Raw genomic sequence first — 18,672 nt, forward strand, 5'->3', positions numbered from 1 at the left:
ATAAATGGGTCTTTTGCACACAAGGAAATCTTCATTTTTAAAAAGAGATATATTTAATATTTCAACAGCATAGTATCCATTCCCTTGTTAATGGGCATTTAATTGTTTCCATCTATTTTGTGTTTGTTTCAAGCACACCCTTCTCCCTATATATTTGTGCACGTGTATGTCTGTAGGAAAGATGGGTCCTAGAAATAGAGTTGAGAGGGTAGAAGTTTATGCAAGTTTTGAAGTTTTATGGAATCTGCCATTGCCTTGGAAAGAGCTATGCCTTGTCATTTTGGTGAGTTTAAGCTCCTGTTACTCTTTGCCTTGTCAAGGCTGGGCAATATCCAGTGTTTTGTTTTTGCTCATGTGATTGGTGAAAGGATATCCTTTTGTTGTTTTAACGTGAATGAATTTCCTTTATTTTTTCAACTTTCAAACAACTTCCTTTTTCTTGAATCTGCCCACTGTCCCACTTCCTGCCACTCTTAGATTCCACATTTCTTTTCTTTTCCAAGGGAACCCAGCTGCCAGAATTCCTTTCAAGCTATGAGACTTCAGGGCTGGGCTCTTCAAGGGTGTAATTAGCATAACGGAATCCCTGGCTTTAAGCCACTCACTACTTTCAACACTGCATTTAAGGAAATTAGGAAGATGGCTTTGATCACTTTCAGGAGGTGGTGGTGGTCTGGGCCTTTCACGTTTGAGATTTCCCTGGGGGACTGGCTGCCAGTGGATTTGGTAGAGAGAATGGGGTAAGGGTATTGAGGGCAAGGAAGGGCTTCTTGGGACCCCAAGGACATCTTAAATTGATGGTGATTTGCAATTAAAGTCAAAGAAAGGCGTGCAAGTCAGGATTAGGGGTTAAGGGTGTATGTGAGTGGGGAGATGGTGGAATCAATAATTAAAATACAATATACACATGTGCTAGGGACAGCGCTAAAGACCTGAAATGTATGACCTTATGTAGTCCCCACAACAGCCCTGTGAAGTTGGTTCTGGTGTTATCCTCCTTTATAAATGTGAAAACCAAGGTTCAGAGAGTTGAATTACTCTGATTAAGACCACACAGCAGGTAGGTGGCTGACTAGGACTCCAACTCCTGCTGTCTTGCTCCCTCTTAAACATTGCAAATACTGCCTCCCACTGCAAGGTAATGTTGGACTAGCCCTGTACAGCCTAAAGATGCACCTGGACGTATATTACTTGATTTCATATAAACCACCTGTGAGATTGTTCCTGGAAAAACCAAACTCTGTGAAATATATAAAGAGGTTTATTCTGAGCCAATATGAGCGATCACAGCCCAGGAAACCATCTCAAGAGGTCCTGAGAAGGTGCCCAAGGAGGTTGGGTTGCTGTTTACTTTCATACATTTTAGGGAGGCAGGAGATACAGGCAAAGACAGAAATCAATACATGGAAGGTATACAGTGGTTTAGCCTGAAAAGATGGGATGAAGTAGGGGCTTACAGGTCATAGATAGATTCTGAGAATTCTGAGATTTTCTTTTTTCTTTCTTTTTTTTTTTGAGGTGGAGTTTTGCTCTTGTCGCCCAGGCTGGAGTGCAGTGGTATGATCTCGACTCACTGCAACCTCCACCTCCCGGGTTCAAGCAATTCTCCTGCCTCAGCCTCCTGAGTAGCTGGGATTACAGGCATCCGCCACCACGCCTGACTAATTTTGTATTTTTTTAGTAAAGACAGGGTTTCACCGTGTTGGCCAGGCTGGTCTTGAACTCCTGACCTCAGGGATCCACCCGCCTCGGCCTCCCAAAGTGTTGGGAACAGGCCTGAGCCACTACCCACAGCTGATTCTGAGATTTTCTGTTTCGCAATTGGTTGAAAGAGTTAAGCCTTGTCTGAAGATTTGATGCCACTAGAAAGGGGATGCTTAAGTTAAGGGGGTTTGTGGAAGCCAAGGTTCTTGTTATGCAGATGAAGCTTCACGGTAGTAGCCTTCAGAGATAATAGGTGGTAAATGTCTTTTTTTGGACTTTAAAAGGTGTCAGACCCTTAGTTAATCTCTGGTAGATCCAGGAAAGGATGGAAAAAGGAATCTGTAGATTCTCTACAGATGCAAATTTCCCCCCACAAGATACGGCTTTGCAGGGCCATTTTAAAATATGTCAAGAAATGGGCTGGGTGCGGTGGCTCACACCTGTAATCCCAGCACTTTGGGAGGCTGAGGGGGGTGGATCACTTGAGGTCAGGAGTTCAAGACCAGCCTGGCCAACATGAGGAAACCCTGTCTCTACTAAAAATACAAAAATTAGCTGGGCGTGGTGGTGTGCACCTACAATCCCAGCTGCCTGGGAGGCTGAGGCACAAGAATGGCTTGAACCTGGGAGGCAGAGGGTGCAGTGAGTCAAGATCGTGCCACTGTACTCCAGCCTGGGTGACAGAGTGAGACTCCGTCTCAAAACAAAACAATATGTCAAAGAAATGTATTTTGGGGTAAAATGTTTTGATTTTCTTCAAGGTTTGCTGTCTGTCATGTGATGTTATACCACATTCAGGTTGGAATTTGGTATCCTATTGCCACAAAGACTGTTTTGTCAGTCTTCTTGTTACTGGAAAGGGGTCCTGATCCAGACCCCAAGAGTGGGTTCATGGATCTCGCACAAGGAAGAATTCCGGGCAAGTCCATAGAGTGAAGTGAAAGCAAGTTTATTAAGAAAAAAATAAAGGAATGGCTACTCCCTAGGCAGAGCAACCCTGAGGGCTACTGGTTGTCCATTTTTACAGTTATTTCTTGGTTATATGCTAAACAAGGGGTGGATTATTCATGCCTCCCCTTTTTAGATGCTATAGGGTAACTTTCTGAGGTTGCCATGGCGTTTGTAAACTGACATGGTTCTGGTGGGAGTGTAGCAGTGAGGACGACCGGAAGTCACTCTCATCACCATCTTGGTTTTGGTGGGGTTATAGCTGGCTTCTTCACAACAACCTGTTTTACTAGCAAGATCTCTATGATCTGTATCTTGTGACAACCACCTGTCTCATCCTGTGACTAAGAATGCCTTAACCATTTGGGAATGCAGCCCAGTAGGTCTCAGCCTTATTTTACCCAGCCCTTATTCAAAATGGAGTTGCTCTGGTTCCAACACCTCCAATATTATGATCTCTATTTTCATGTTAGTGCTGGTCGGTTGTGCCTAAACTCCGAAAGGGAAGGGGTGTAACAAATGAGGCGTGTCTGATTTTTCTTCCTATCATGGCCAGGCCTTCAGTTTCTCAGGTTTCTCTGGGATCCTCTTGGCCAAGAGGGGTGTCTGTTCAGTCAGTTGGGGGGCTTAATATTTTATTTTTGGTTTATAAGGTAAATTTATTATCCTCATTCTTATTGCAGAGGAAACTGAGGCTTAGGAAAGGTAAGTGGGGGAACCAGGACTTGAACACAGGCTTTCAATATGCAGCTCTGTCATTTTGACCCCCTCACAGTCGAATAAACCGAAGACCCTAAAGGTCAGTGTTTTTCTGTTGAATGTTTATCTCAGTCTTGTAGACAAGCACAAAACACTTCCAGAGAGCATTGTCACAATGCTTAATTTGTAAACAAATTAAGACAAAAACTTGTTAAAGAAACAAAATGACTCTTACTTTTATGATTAAAGAAGTAATACATGTCTGTTATTGGAAAGTTAGAAAGCAGAAACAACCAAAAGAATATTAAAATGATCAATGCCATGGTTGATTTTGTGTGTGAATTTGACTGAGTCACGGGGTGCCCAGATATGGTCAAGCGTTATTCTGGGTGTGTCTGTGAGAGTGTTTCTGGATAAGATTAACTTTTGAATCTGCAGACTGAGTAAAGCTGATTTTCTTCCCTGATGTGAGTGGGTCTAGCCCAGTAAGTTGGGGGTCTAAACGGATCACAGCAACTGAGTAAGAGGAAGCTTCTCCTTCTGGACTACTTGAACTGCGACATCTGTCTTCTCTTGCCCTCAGACTGGAACCCACGCTGTCAGCTTTCCTGGTTCTCAGGCCTTTGGACTCAGACTGGAACTATACCATCAGCTCTCCTGGGTCTCCAGCTTGTCAATTGAAGGTCTTGGGACTCCACAGCTTTCATAATTGCCAATTCCTGATTCTTTCTCTCTCTCTCCCCCACACCCCCCCGGTGTGTGTGTGTGTGTGTGTGTGTGTGTGTGTGTTTATGTATGTATGTATGTATATAGATAATGTCTCTCTGGTGAACATTGACTAATACAACTCATAGTCCTAAATAAGATCTTTTTTTTATCCTTTTACTGTATAGTATTCCAGCCTTTATCTATGCATCCACATACACTGCTTTTTCATTTCACAGCATATAACAAATATATTTAAATAATCATCATTCTTTCAATTTGCCGAGAATAAGTTTATTTATATCTTTAAGTCATATTTATTGTGAGTCTTAAACTCTTTGGGTGCTAGACATGAGAGAAGGGGCCCTACCTCATGGTACTTACTGTTTAGCTAGACAGAAAAAATTTAAACAAGCAGTTACACAAAAATTTCTTAATTATACTTGTGATAAGTGTTATAATTTAAAAAATATATACAGGGATCTTCTAGAATATATAATAAACTCACTGAATGTAGCTCTTTGAGGTCAGGGGAGGGTTTTTAAAGGAGGAGACAATGAGGCAGAGACCCAAAGGATAAGTGGGACTCAGTAAGTCAAAAGGTGGGAGGAAGAGTGTTCCAGGCAGAGAGAACAGCACATGTAAAGGCTCAGAGGGAGGAAGGAGCTGCCTGAGAACCAGAAAGAAGGCTGCTGTGGCTGCTGGGCAGTGAGCCAGCAGGAATGGAGGGAGGAGGCATGTTGCAATGGCTGTTTTTGTAGAGACGGGGTCTCACTATGTTGCCCAGGCTGTGACATTTCTAAAGCTGATTTTATTACTGTAATCAGGAAGCAAATAAGGGTGTGGGAGTGGGGAAACAAACCCAGATGGCATCATGGAAACTCAACAAAAATTTTCTTCAACTCTTGTAGCCATGGCAGAGAATTGTCAGGCAACAAAAATATGTAGGGGGTACAGAGAGGAAGGGGTTCTGTACTTTATTCCTATTCTTCAAAGATTCTAGAATAACAGCCATTTAGTTCAATACAATTCCATCAAAATCCCTGTTTACTGAGTCCCTGTTATATGGCATTCTTAATGGTGAGCGTTGGAATTCTGTCTCTCAATGCCTCCCTGGAAAAGAGTTAGAAACCATCACTAGGTGGTCTGCTGTGGAGAGATTTTGTGTTTGAATAAAGGTAAAGACAAAAAAAATTAATCAGGACAAGTAATCAAAGTGAAATGGAATCTGCATGCTAAGTAGAAGTTCCGCCATCTTTGCTGAGTGATTAGGATTAAATAGAAATATCTGTTTTCTTTCTCCTCCTCTTCAACCTTTTTCCCAGTGTTGTTTTTTTCCCCTCTAAAAGTAAAGAGAAGTCTTAACAAGTGCCTCTGTGAATGATGCGAAGTTCTCTTGGAGTTTTCAATTTGGCTGTATTGATTTATAAGGTCTTTTCAATTACTGAATTCTTCTTCGTGGCAGAGTGCAGGGCCCCCATACGTGAAAATCATGCTCTATTGATCCCAGGTACTTAGAAGGGGCATTTGTGTGTCTGCAGTAGATTGATGAAGTTGCAAATAATGAAGCTTCCCACGCAACATTTATTAAATGAAAATCTAGAATTCATTAACACAAGAACTTGTCTTGTATTAGAAACAAAGAACGGGTTTGAGAAAAAATAGGAACTACAGTAGTTATCATGAACATAATATATGAAGCAATTTGAATTCAAGGGAAGGCAATTTGGAATCTTATTAAATTTTCTTCTCTTTTATTGTGTGAGCACGGTTGGGTGGCTTCTGGGGAGCCATCGATCAAAACCCAGGTGCATGGGGAGCTGGGGCCTGGCTAAAGAGACCAGTTCTCAAATTCTTGCTGTAGTTAAAATGGGACTACCACCCAGTGTTTAGTGTCTGGCCCAAAACAGGAACTTAATAAATATAAATGAGAAATTATGAGTGAATGAATGAATGAGTGAATTACAGTAATGAATGATTAGGAGAGATTACTGAACATTAGCTGTGGTTGCTGAGAGAGACTGGCACAGCTATTTAGCTGAGCCCAGTTAGACTCCATTCCCAATTCACCTATTCACTCACTCACTCACTCACTCACTCACCAAACATTTGTTGAGAATGGATCATGTACAAGGTACTATGTTAAGTACTGTGTTAGTTTTCTAGGGCTGTCTTAACAAATGACTACAAACATTTAAAGCAGCAGAGATTTTTTCTCTTACAGCTCTAGAGGCTGGAAGAACAAACCCAGAGAAGGATACTTTCTTGTCTCTTCTAACTTCTGGTGCCCAATGAGTTCCTTGGCCTACAGCAGCATAACTCCAATTTCTGCCTCTGTCTTCATATGGCCATTTCCCTGTATGTCTGTGTCTCTGAATCTCCCTCTCCTTATAGGAACACCAGCCACTGGATTTAGGGCCTACTCTAATCCAGTATGACCTCATCTTAACTTGGTAACATTGGCAAACACCCTGTTTACAAATAAGGTCACTTTCATAGGTTCTTGGTGGGTGTGAATTTAGCGGAGACACTTCAACCCAGCACAAGCACTATGGGGATACACAGATTGGTGCCCAACTGCTATGAGCTAACTTTTGAGAGGGGAGGTAAAAAAACACAGGCTGGACAATTTTCAGTTGCAAAGATATGGAAGCAGCCTAAGTTCCCATCGCATAAGGAGTTGGATAAAGAAACTATGGTATATATACACCATGGAACACTACTCAACCATAAAAAAGAACAAACTAATGTCTTCTGCAGCAACTTGGTTGGAGCTGGAGGCCATTCTTCTAAGTGAAGTAACTCAGGAATAGAAAACCCAATATCATATGTTCTTACTTATAAGTGGGAGCTAAGCTATGAGGACGCAAAGGCATAAGAATGATGTAATGGATTTTGGGGACTCTAGGAGAAAGGTTGGGAGGGGAGTTAGGAGAAAAAGACTAGAGATTGGGTACAGTGTACACTGCTCAGGTGATGGGTGCACTAAAATTTCAGAAGTCACCACTAAAGAACGTATCTATGTAACCAAAAACCACCTGTATCCCCAAAATTATTAACACACAGGCTGGGATTTGGGGCCCATGCCTGTAATCCCAGGACTTTGGGAAACTGAGGCAGGAGGGTTGCTTGAACCCAGGAGTTTGAGGCTACAGTGAGCTATGACTGCCCCACTGCACTCCAGCCTGGGCAACAGGGTGAGATCCCATTTCTTAAAAAAAAAAGAGGCCGGACGCGGTGGCTCATGCCTGTAATCCCAGCACTTTGGGAGGCCGAGGCGGGTGGATCACGAGGTCAGGAGATCTAGACCAGCCTGGCTAACACGGTGAAACCCCGTCTCTACTAAAAATACAAAAAAATTAGCCAGACATGGTGGCAGGCACCTGTAGTCCCAGCTACTCGGGAGGCTGAGGCAGGAGAATGGTGTGAACCTGGGAGGCAGAGCTTGCAGTGAGCCGAGATCGTGCCACTGTACTCCAGCCTGGACGACAGAGCAAGACTCTGTTTCCAACAAAAAGAGAAAAGAAAAAAAAAATGTGGCTGGGCGTAGTGGTTCATTCCTGTAATCCCAGCCCTTTGGAAGTCCAAGGCGGGTGGATCACTTGAGGTCAGGAGTTTGAGACTAGCCTGGCCAACATGGTGAAACCCCATCTCTACTAAAAATACAGAAATTAGCTGGGTTGTAGTGGCGTGCGCCTGTAATCCCAGCTACTCAGGAGGCTGAGGCAGGAGAATTGCTTGAGCCTGGGAGGCGGATGTTACCGTGAGCTGAGATCGTGCCACTATACTCCAGTCTGGGTGACAGAGTACGACCCTGTCTCAAAAACAAACAAAACAAACAAAAAAAAAAAACCAGAAAAAAGATTCCCATGATACCTGCCAATTTACAGTGCATCAAGCCGGTGCCCTGCTTTATCCTCTTGAGTTCTTCATGAAACTTGATGAAATAGAGAGGGTGACGCTCATTTTTAGAGATGAGGAAATGGAGGTTCAGAAAGGTGAAGTCACACAGCTAGTAACTGACAAGGCCCAGGTCTTACTGATTCTTTTTGCATGTACATGGTAGGGAAGTTAGAAAACACAGATAAACATAAAGAAAAAGAAAATTAAAATCTAACCACACATAGGTAAGCATTTACAAATTTTGGTGGGTAATCCTTCCAGAATTTACAGTGAATACATTTCATCTACCGAGCACTCCTCTCCCCACCTTAGGAACTGGCCATGTTCCCATCTACGCCTCCCTGGCAGGCTCCTGGGAGCCATGTGTGGGCACCACCACCCAGTCCTGGCTAGGGTTAAGTCAGGCATGGGCTCCCGGTCCACAATGATTCAACAGTCCTTTAACTAGGGACTTGAGATAGAGACCAAGAGCTTCCAGCCTCAGTCTTGTTGATGTCTGAAGTGAAGCAGGTGAAGAGTCTGGAATGGGCCACGCTGCATTATAGAATAGGCTTAGGAGCTGAGATAAGTGGTCTGCAGTGAAGGAGTAGAAGGAGGGCATGATGAGAGAGAATTTTGGAGATGATTCCTACAACCTAGTCACATCTTACCCTCAAGTTCTCGAAGTATCCTTATGGCAAACCTCCCTTTTCCAACTCAACTAGATGGAAAGGGTTTCTGTTACATGCAGCCAAGGGTCTTGTGGCAAGTGGCAGAAAAAAAAAAAAAAAACCCAACATAAAGACATTTGTTTACTTACCAAGATGCCTGGTGAAAGGTAGATCTGGAAGGTAGTTCTAGGATGGTTCCATGTCAGCAAAGGCATAGGTACTTAACTATCTTTTTGTCCTGTCTTCCCTGGTGTGTAGGCAATGATTCCTCTCGTGGTGACAAGATGGCTGCCGCAGCTCTGAGAATCACATCCTCATGAGACAGCATCCAGATCCAGGAAGGGAAGACAGCCAAAGCAGGAAAGGCACTGTCTCTGCATGTACCACTCTTCTGTTGAAGGGAGTGTGAAGATTACCTTCTGAAAACCTCTCAGCAGATTTCTCTTAAGTCTCATCAGTCAGATCAGGGTTACATGCCCACTTCTACACCACTCACTGGAAGAGGGAAATTGGTGTGCCACGACTGGTTTAGACAAATTGTAATTCACCCTCCAGAGTTGGACATATTTTTAACAGAGTCAAATCAAAGGAGGCAGAATGGTATTGGGAGGGTAACCTATAAACTACTTCAGGAGTGCTAATAAAGTGTCTATAACATTTTTCAATCTATGATAGTCATTTAAAATATTGTGACTATCTTTCCATTTTGATAAATACACAAAGTGCATGCTTCTATCAATTTGTGATGGTTAATACTGAGTATCAACCTTATTGGATTGAAGGATGCAAAGTATTGATCCTGTGTGTGTCTGCGAGGGTGTTGCCAAAGGAGATTAACCTTTGAGTCAGTGGCCTGGGAAAGGCAGACCCACACTTAATCTGGGTGGGTACCATCTAATCAACTGCCAGCACAGCCAAGATATAAAGCAAGCAGAAAAATGTGAAGAGGCTAGACTGGCTTAGCCTCCCAGCCTACATCTCTCTCCCGTGCTGGACGCTTCCTGCCCTTGAACATCGGACTCCAAGTTCTTCAGCTTTGGGACTCGGGCTGGCTCTCCTTGCTCCCCAGCTTGCAGATGGCCTATTGTGGGACCTCGTGATCATGTGAGTTAATACTACTTAATAAAGTCCCATATATATATAATATATCTATTATATATATAATTACTTCTGTCCCTCTGGAGAACCCCAACTAATACACCATTACACTATAGAGCAGCAATTCTCAACACAGGTGATACAGACAGTGATTTCCACTGTCGCTGTCTGATACCCCTACCTCCTCTGCTGTTGCCCTGGCAACAATGCATTCTCTGACCCAGTTGTCAAGGACAATTGTGTCTTTGTCTTTCTTTCCCACTTCTTTGTTAGAGACTATTTATTTTTCTGCCTCAGGTAAGACTTAGGTTTCCAGAGAGGATTATCAGCTTCCTCCTGCCTTACATAGCTCCTGCCTACCCATTCCTGAAGTCCCTGTAGGATAGAAACTCACCACCAAAGGCTTGGCTACGGGAGTCAGGGACCAAGGGAAGGGCAGATGCAGCACAGCTTTAGGGCGGGAGCTGGGCTCTCTTTCTGGAGATGCTGGGAACTGATCACCTCAAAGTGACCTAAGTAAGTGCCCTGCACAAGCTGATCATAGCAATGTTCCTTTGCACTTCCTATTCCTGTTGGCCTCATGGTTCAGCACACAGACTTTGGACTTGGGCTGACCTAGGTTTGAATCCTGACCCTGCCACGATGAAGCAAGTTACTTAAATCCCATGACTCTCAGTTTCCTCATTTGTAAAATGGGGATAAGAATATGTGTTCTGTGGGTATAGTGTGGATTAGAGATAACGGGCCTAAAATGAGGAGAGGAGGGCCTGGCATGTAGGAGATGCCTGAGACTTGATAGGTGCTGCTGGTGTTGTAATAATATTTCCTCGGTTACTGATTCGTCCTCTTGCTTCCAATCCTGTACACGGGGGAAGGATGAAGAACAATTGTGCTTCTCAAATTCCTCATCTGTAAGAGGAAAAATCATTAGATGACATATTGTATGCAAAACATCCAGCACGTGATAGATACATATGCAATGTAATTAGCGGTACCAATACTTCTACTAGTTGGATGTTTATGTATGCATTTAACAACTATTTGCTGGTGCCTCCTAGGAGCCAAGCCCTGTGCTTGGGTCTGGGGATTTAGCAGTGGCCTGGGCCAGCTCAGGATTGTGCCATCCCACCTGGGGGCTGAGATAGTCACCTGTGACTGGAGAGTAGACATCTGTGCACTAGGCCCTTTAAACAGAGCTCTCTCTTCTGTACTCCCTGGAATCATGGAGCAGGGAGGAAGCAAGGATTGAGATGGTAGAGTGAGTAGGAATAATAATTCTATCAGCTGTAGTCCCAGCTACTTGGGAGGCTGAGGCAGAAGAATCCCTTGAAGCTGGGAGGCGGAGGTTGCAGTGAGCCGAGATCACAGCACTGCACTCCAGCCTGATGACAGAGAGAGACTCCGCTTAAAACAAAAACAAAAACAAACTATCAGGAAGAAGGGAGAACCACCAACTGCAAAGGGATGTCGAGGTCCTGCTCTTGTGGCTGTAAGGGGTGAGTGGAAGTTCTTTTGGGTAAGGCTTCTGAAGACCCAAGAGATATTTAATTGTGTCCAATTCAGTGGGTAAACTAAGCCCAGGCCTGTGTGTCTGGGCAGGAAACAACTGTATTCAGAGACTTTTGGGAACAAGGACTCACCAGAGTCTTTTTGTCTGCTGACTTGACCAAAATAGGCAGGCTAGGCTGGAAGGTGCTGGAAAATCCAGAAAAGAAAATGTTGGCTTCTGTTTATGGTTGACTTCAGCTTGGAGTATCCAAAAGCATGAGCTCTGGAGCCAGAATGCCTGGGTTTGATTCCCTACTCCTCCTGTTTCTAGCTGTTCAACCTTCGAAAAACTACTTTACCTCTCTTATGCTCAGTTTTCTTACGTATAAAATGGGGAGTAAAGTTGTACCTACCCTATGGGGTTGCCAGAAGGATTAAGTGTGTAATGCATGTGGAATGCTAGTTATCCTATTAGATCTGCACAACACGCCTGAAGGCAATGCAGAATCTCTGTGTCCATTTCACAGATGGGAAAACTAAGATTTGAGAACTCCTCAAGGGCAGTTGATGGGTCATAGTTATCTTTATTTGTCTTCTCTTTATTAAGCCTTCAATAAGTGGTGGTGTCACATATTATTCTAGATATGTGACAATTGATTGCCTTCACTCAATAAGTGGAAGTGAATGAATAAATGAATTGTTTCATATCAGACTGTGGTTGAGGCCACACTTGACTAGATCCTGGTTCCAAATTTCGTGCTCCATGTGAGTGATTCACTGGAGTGGGTGTGCCAGGTGGATTAGATGTATGCCAGTCCATTTAGTGATGGTGATGCAGGTAAGAATAGTTGTATTTTTTAACTTTTATTTATTATTAGAGACAGTCCTGCTTTGTTGCCCAGTCTAGTGCAATGATGCAGTCATGGCTTACTGCAGCCTCAGCCTCCAGGGCTCAAGAGATCCTCCCACCTTGGCCTCCTGAGTAGCTGGGACTACATATGTACATCACCACACCCGGCTAATTTTTAATTTTTTTTGGTCGAGACAGGGTCTCCCTATATTGAGCAGGCTGGTCTTGAACTCCTGGGCTCAAGCGATACTCCTGCCTCAGCTGAGATTACAGGCGTGAGCCACTTCACCTGGCTAAGAACAGCTGTACTGATGGAGCAATCCTTACGTGCTGGGCACTGTGCCACACATATTGCATGCCTTCTCCTAGGACGCTCAAAGTCACCCTGTGAGTAAGGGCTGTTATTTATATCCATTTCATGGATGAATAACCTGAGACTTATGAAGGTCAAAGAACTTGCCCAAGGTCATCCATCTGGTGGTGTTCAAGCTCGGATTCCCACCTGTGTTTGTCTGACACCAGTCTGAGCATCTGGTCCACACTACGTTGCCCAGGGCCTTGCCCAAGGTTACACGGCAGGTGAGGCTGGCCCAGGATGCCAGCTACCTTCCTTCCTTCAGTTCTGCCTTCTGTCACCTTCAGCCCTCCCTCCAGGGCAAAGCCTCTCAAGCCTGAAACCCACCTCACTGTGCCTGGGACCCCTTCAAAGCCCCAGGGAAGGACAGTCAGCAGGAATCCGGAGGGGGAGTTTCAGCTGTTCCCTTCAGATCCCCACTGTGATCGAATGACTTTCCAGATTGGATCCAATTTCCAAACAGAGCTGACATGTGTCGGGCATTCGGCAGCAACAAGCCAAGCCTGGCTGCGTGCGGTGGGGATGGAGGAGGCTAATGATTTGCCGATGGCATCCCATTAGCAGCAAGTTGTCAGAACACACTAGCTTGGGAAGACGGTGTCAATGATGGCGCCACATCTGAGACAGAGAACCTGAGAGGAGCAAGGTGGGGGCGTTCTTCTGGAGCTTCTGCGGTCGCCCCAAGCAGGGGCTGGCATATTTTCCATCTCAGACACCACAGGCAGCAAAATAAAAAAAATCACAATGCCTTTTGGTGTATCTGTGGGCTCATGGCCTGTGGAATCCTGGAACAGAATCATCACGTGTGCATGGAAGGCAGGACAGAGTCGTGATTAGGAGCAGGGCTTTGGAGGCAGGACTGGGTTGACCTAGCTGTGTGACCTTGAGTCTTATTTATTTATAAAATAATTTCTTTTTTTCTTTATAAAATAAGAATAATGTGACCAGATGCTGAGTCTCACTCCTTTTATTCCAGCACTTTGGGAGACCAACGCAGGGGGACACCCTGGGCAACCTATTGAGATTCTGTCTCTACAAAATTTTTAAAAATTAGCTAGGTGTGGTGGTGTGCACCGGTGGCCCCAGCTACTCGGGAGGCTGAGGTGGGAGGATCACTTGAGCCTGGGAGTTTGAGGCTGCAGTGAGCCATGATTGTGCCACTGCACTCTAGCCTGGGCAACAGAGCAAGACCCTGTCTCAAAATTAAAAAGAAAAGAAAAGAATATGCTACCTTTCCTGTAGACTTGTCAGGTAATTTAAATGAGAGAGTACTGAGAAATGTCTTAGCAAGGCACCCAGCACCTAGCAAATGCTCAGTTTCCTCAAAGGGCTAATAAAACTTACCTCAAAGGGTTGTTGTTGTTGTAAAGTTTAAATAAAGTCTAAGCTGATTTGACTCTGTGTGTGTATGTGTGTGTGTGTGTGTGCATATATACCTACATGTGTTTGTATGTGTACATACATATACATGTGTACATATACATCAACATATACATAGATACATGTGTCTTGGTACGTGTGCATAGCACACAGTAGTTTCTATTATCATAGCCAACATTAGTGTTGGCTATGATTATTATGCCAAGTTGACATCCATGTCCCTGTACCTCTCATCCACTGATTTTACCTTGGGAACCCAAACAGAACATTCATCCGTTCTGCAGCCAACATCTAACAATAGTTTCTGAGTCTCTACTATGTGCTAGACGTAGTCGATGCATAGTAGGTGCTGGGTTCTTGGTGGCCCCAAAGGTGTGCTGTTCAGATCCCCCTTGGAGGCAACCAACTGACTGCCTCTTGCTGCTGCATCTGTGGCTCCACCATAATGTTCAGGTCTAGCTGTGCTTCTGCCAAATGCTCTCAGCCAAAGACTGAGCACTTTGGGGTAATAGAGCTCAGCCAGTCCTGCCCAACATGGGACCCCTCTGTATTAGTTTTCTGTGGTTGCTGTAACAAATTGCCACAAAATGGTGGCTTAACACACACACACAAATGTATTTCCTACCAATTTTGGAAGGCAGAAGTTCAAAATCAAGGTGTTGGCTGCACTCCGAGGCTCTGGTGGAGAAGCCTTCCTTGCTTCTTTCCACCTCTGATGGCTGTCAGCCTTCCTTGTGGCTGCATAACTTCAGTCTGTGCCTCTGTTTTCACATTGCCTTCTCCTCTTCTCTTGGTGTCTTCTCTTCTGTCTGTCTTGACCCCTCTCTACCTTTCTCTTATAAGAACACTTGGAATTGATTTAGGGGTCACCCAGATAATCCAAGATAATCTCCCCATCTCAAAGTCCTTAATCCCATCTTCCAAGACCCCTTTTCCAAATAAGGTGACATTCAAGGTTCTGGGGATTTTTTTTTTTTTTTTTTTTTTTTTTTTTTTTTTTTTGAGATGGAGTCTTGCTCTCTCGCCAGGCTGGAGTGCAGTGGTGCAATCTTGGCTCACTGCAACCTGCACTTCCCGGGTTCAAGTGATTCTCTTGCCCCAGCTTCCTGAGTCGCTGGGACTACAGGTGCCCACCACCACGCCTGGCTAATTTTTTTTGTATTTTTAGTAGAGACAGGGTTTCACCATGTTGGCCAGGCTGGTTTCGATCTCTTGACCTCGTGATCCACCTGCTTTGGACTCCCAAAGTACTGGGATTACAGGCATGAGCCACTGTGCCTGGCCCGGTTCCAAGTATTGATGTGGATATTTTTGGGGAACCTTTCTCAGCCCACCACATCTTTCGATGGACAACCTTTGCTTGGGAACTCCCCCATTTTTCTCTGGCTGAGACTGTCTCAGAACTCTCCGAGTCCAATTCTCTACCAGTCCAATCCTTGCTCCCCTCTCTGCTTTCACAGATGTTAGACCCAGAGTTTGGTTTGGTTTGGAGACTCTCCTGCCTGTACCTGCCTCCTCTCCCCTTTCCCTTGACGGATGTTTCCTTCAATCATTGTACATCAAGTCCTTTCTTGGCATGTGCTTCTCAGAGGACCCAAACTGACCTAGTGCTGAAGGATGGCTATTCAGGCAAAGGTCTAGCATTGAGCAAACTTGTCTTAGAGCCTTCCAGTGCCTGTATTGTGAGTGCTTTCTCTTCCACCTTCCACAAGGTCCTGGGACCCTCTACCTAGTGAGATATCACTAGAGCAGACAGTTCAGTGGTTCTGTGACCAGGTGGGATACAGCCCTATCTGGGTATGTTAGCTTTGCATGGTTCTTTGCACGTGGTGTCTGCACCCCAGACTCCACCAAATAGTATGGAGTTGACAAGAGGGCAGCCATCTTCTTCCATCCTCACCAGTGATTGGCTGGAAGTGGGCATGTGATTCAAGCTAGCTAATCAGAACTCTTCCCTTGCAATTAGGGGATCTACAGTGGCCTAGAAGAGTCTGGCCTCTATGATCACAGAGTTGAGGGGATGTGCACTCAGGAGCTGCCAGTGGCCACGCTGTGAGCCTCATGGAGAAAGCCAGCCTGAAAAAATGCAACCAATGTGCAGACAGAATCAAAGATGAAAGGTGGAGAGAGAGAGGAGTAGCAGCTGACCAATATTCAGTTGCTGCTCCCTGGTGCTGAATATCCCTGAAGCCAGCTCTACCCCTGCCCTTGCTACAATAGGTTCACTTGAGCCAGTCAATTCCTCTTTGACTTATGCTGATTTTGTTATTTGCAACCACTGGCCATGACCAGGAGGAGGTAGGGTCCCAGCTAAGCATGTTGGCTAATTCTGGCATCTGGTGAACTCGGAGCCAAGGGGCCTGGAGTAGAGTGCTGGCCGTGCCTTTTCCCAGCTGTGTAACCTGAGGTCAATTACATATTCTGAGCCTCAGTTTCCCTATCTATATGTACAGTTGTGGTGCCTGCTCTGGCTCTTTTGCAACTTTTTTTTTCCAAGTCTCAAATAAGGCAGTCCTCACACAAAGTGCTCTTTCTTTCTTTAAACCCCCTTTCCAGCTTTATTGGGACATAATTGACATACGTTTTATTGCCCATATTTGAAGTGTATGATTCATGAATTTTGACACATGTGTATACCTCTGAAGCCACCAGCACACTCGGAATAGTGAGACCATCCATCATTGAAGAGGTGTCCTTGAGCTGTCTGTCATCTCTCCTGCACCCCTCTGTCCCACCTCCTCCCAAGGAACCACGGATTTGTTTTTGCCACTATTGACTAGTTTTCATTCTATAGAATTTTATGTAAAGGGAATGATACAGTATGTGCTTTTTTGGTTTGCCTGCTTTTACCAATCATAATTATTTTGAGATTCATCCATGCTGTTGTGTGTCATAATAATGCCTATTCTAACTCCATTAATTTTATTTTTGTGAAGCTCATTATACTTTTTTTTTTTTTTTAAAGATCAGGTCTTGCTATGTTGCACATGCTGGTCTCAAATCCCTAGGCTGAAGTGATCCTCCTACCTCAGCCTCCCAAGTAGCTGGGATTACAGGCACTTGCCACTGTGCCTGATTTTTAAAAATATTTTTTAAATAATAAAAGTCTGCATAATTTTATAGGGGATGATTCTTCTGCTTGAGATCTCTATCCCCACTTTCCACTTCTTTGCGTGGCACACCCTTTTCATTACTTCCCTTGATATACCCATCTTCAACTGCTGTGTTGGTGGCTGATGGGTCAGAGCTACCCCTGTTTCACTGAATTGCCTTTGTTGTATGAGAGCTACCTCTCCCCAGAAGGCTACCCTCTCTCACAGAGGCAGCCTGCAGCCCATGGCTGAGTGATATGAGGAACAAAATGCTGGTCCCCTTGCTGCAAGGTGGGACCAAAGCTGTAATGCCACTTATGCTCCAGAGCACCATGTGGGATCACGCTGAGGCTGGACTCCAGCTGAGACCACATCTTTTGTTTAGTTGCCCCACCTCCCAGTGCCCTCTGCTGCCTCCCTGAGACCCTTTCTCCTGTGAGCACTCTCTTCACAAATCCCTCTGGTAAATGCCTGGCTCAGGTTCTGCTACTAAGATCCCTAGCAGTTTGGGAGGCCAAGGCAGGACAAATGCTTGAGCCCAGGAGTTAGAGGCCAGCCTGGGAAACATAATGAAATCTCATCTCTACAAAAATTTTAAAAATGAGGTGGGAGGATCACTTGAGCCCAGAAGGTCAAGGCTGCAATGAGCCATGATTGCAGCACTGCACTCCTGCCTGGCTGACGGAGCAAGACCCTTCCTCAAACAAAACAAAACAAAACAAAAACCAAACCAAACCAAAACAAAACCCAGATCCTAAACATGGGATTGTGGAGTTGGAGCACTTACTGGCTTAAAGGCAATGAAGAACCCATCACTGGTGGTAGGTGGAATATGGATGGGCCCTGGTGTGGTGTCTCAGGACAATTGCATGTTCACCTGTAATGAACTTTCACTTGTAATTAATTGGTCTGGACTACAGTGGAAGATAATGCAATCACTTGTTCAGTGTCTCTGGGTTTTAAAAGACATGGGGAAATAACAACTATTTGAGTTATAAAATTGAGCAGCTGTTGATAAATTTTCATGAATTACTGAATCCACTGGACAGGGAAAACAATAGCTCACATCTATTCATTATAATTTAAAGCCAAATGTAAGAGTCAGGGAGTCTCCTTGGGAACATTTTAAAGAGACCCTCATCTTTTGTAGCTGGAAGGCAAACCAAGTGGAAGACCATGCACAGGACTCCGTTGTAAAAGTTATTGAACTTCAAAGAAAGCAGAATTTTCAGCTTTCCCCAAGTCGGTACCCTGATAGGGAGGGAGTGAGAGCTTGAGAACTGGGATGAAGGTATTTGGGTAGATGAGCTTGAGGACCTCAAATCTCCTGATTTTCCTGAACCCTTCAAGCCTGCAGAAGCAACCCACTCCCCTTTGTTAGAAGACAGTGGCCTTCCTTTGCTGGAAAATTATGCAGAAACCTCAAATTAGCCTACAAGACAATGCTTTCTCTCCTTATAATATTCCCTCCCTTCCCCACCTGGACATCAGACCAATAAGAGTTAAGTCCCAGCGTGGTTTGATCAGGAAAATGCTGGATCTGCTGAAGAAAGAGAGATGATAAACCTTAAAGGATTTGCAGGACCTGGAATATGGAGACGTGTCTCGGGGTGGATCCTGAAGGTGCTGGATCAAGGAGAATAGAAAGCTGGGTAAAAGATAATGCATCAATATGGGGCATTCTTCCCATCCTGTTAAATAAGATTCAACAGCCTGTTAAGTGCCTCAGGTGCCAGACCGGATATGCTGCTGGAGTGCTTGGAAAAATGGCTCACATTGAGTGAAGTAGGGATGGCAAAC

This window comes from Rhinopithecus roxellana, chromosome 10, assembly GCF_007565055.1.
Source record: "Rhinopithecus roxellana isolate Shanxi Qingling chromosome 10, ASM756505v1, whole genome shotgun sequence".
In the NCBI taxonomy this organism is placed as follows: Eukaryota; Metazoa; Chordata; class Mammalia; order Primates; family Cercopithecidae; genus Rhinopithecus; species Rhinopithecus roxellana.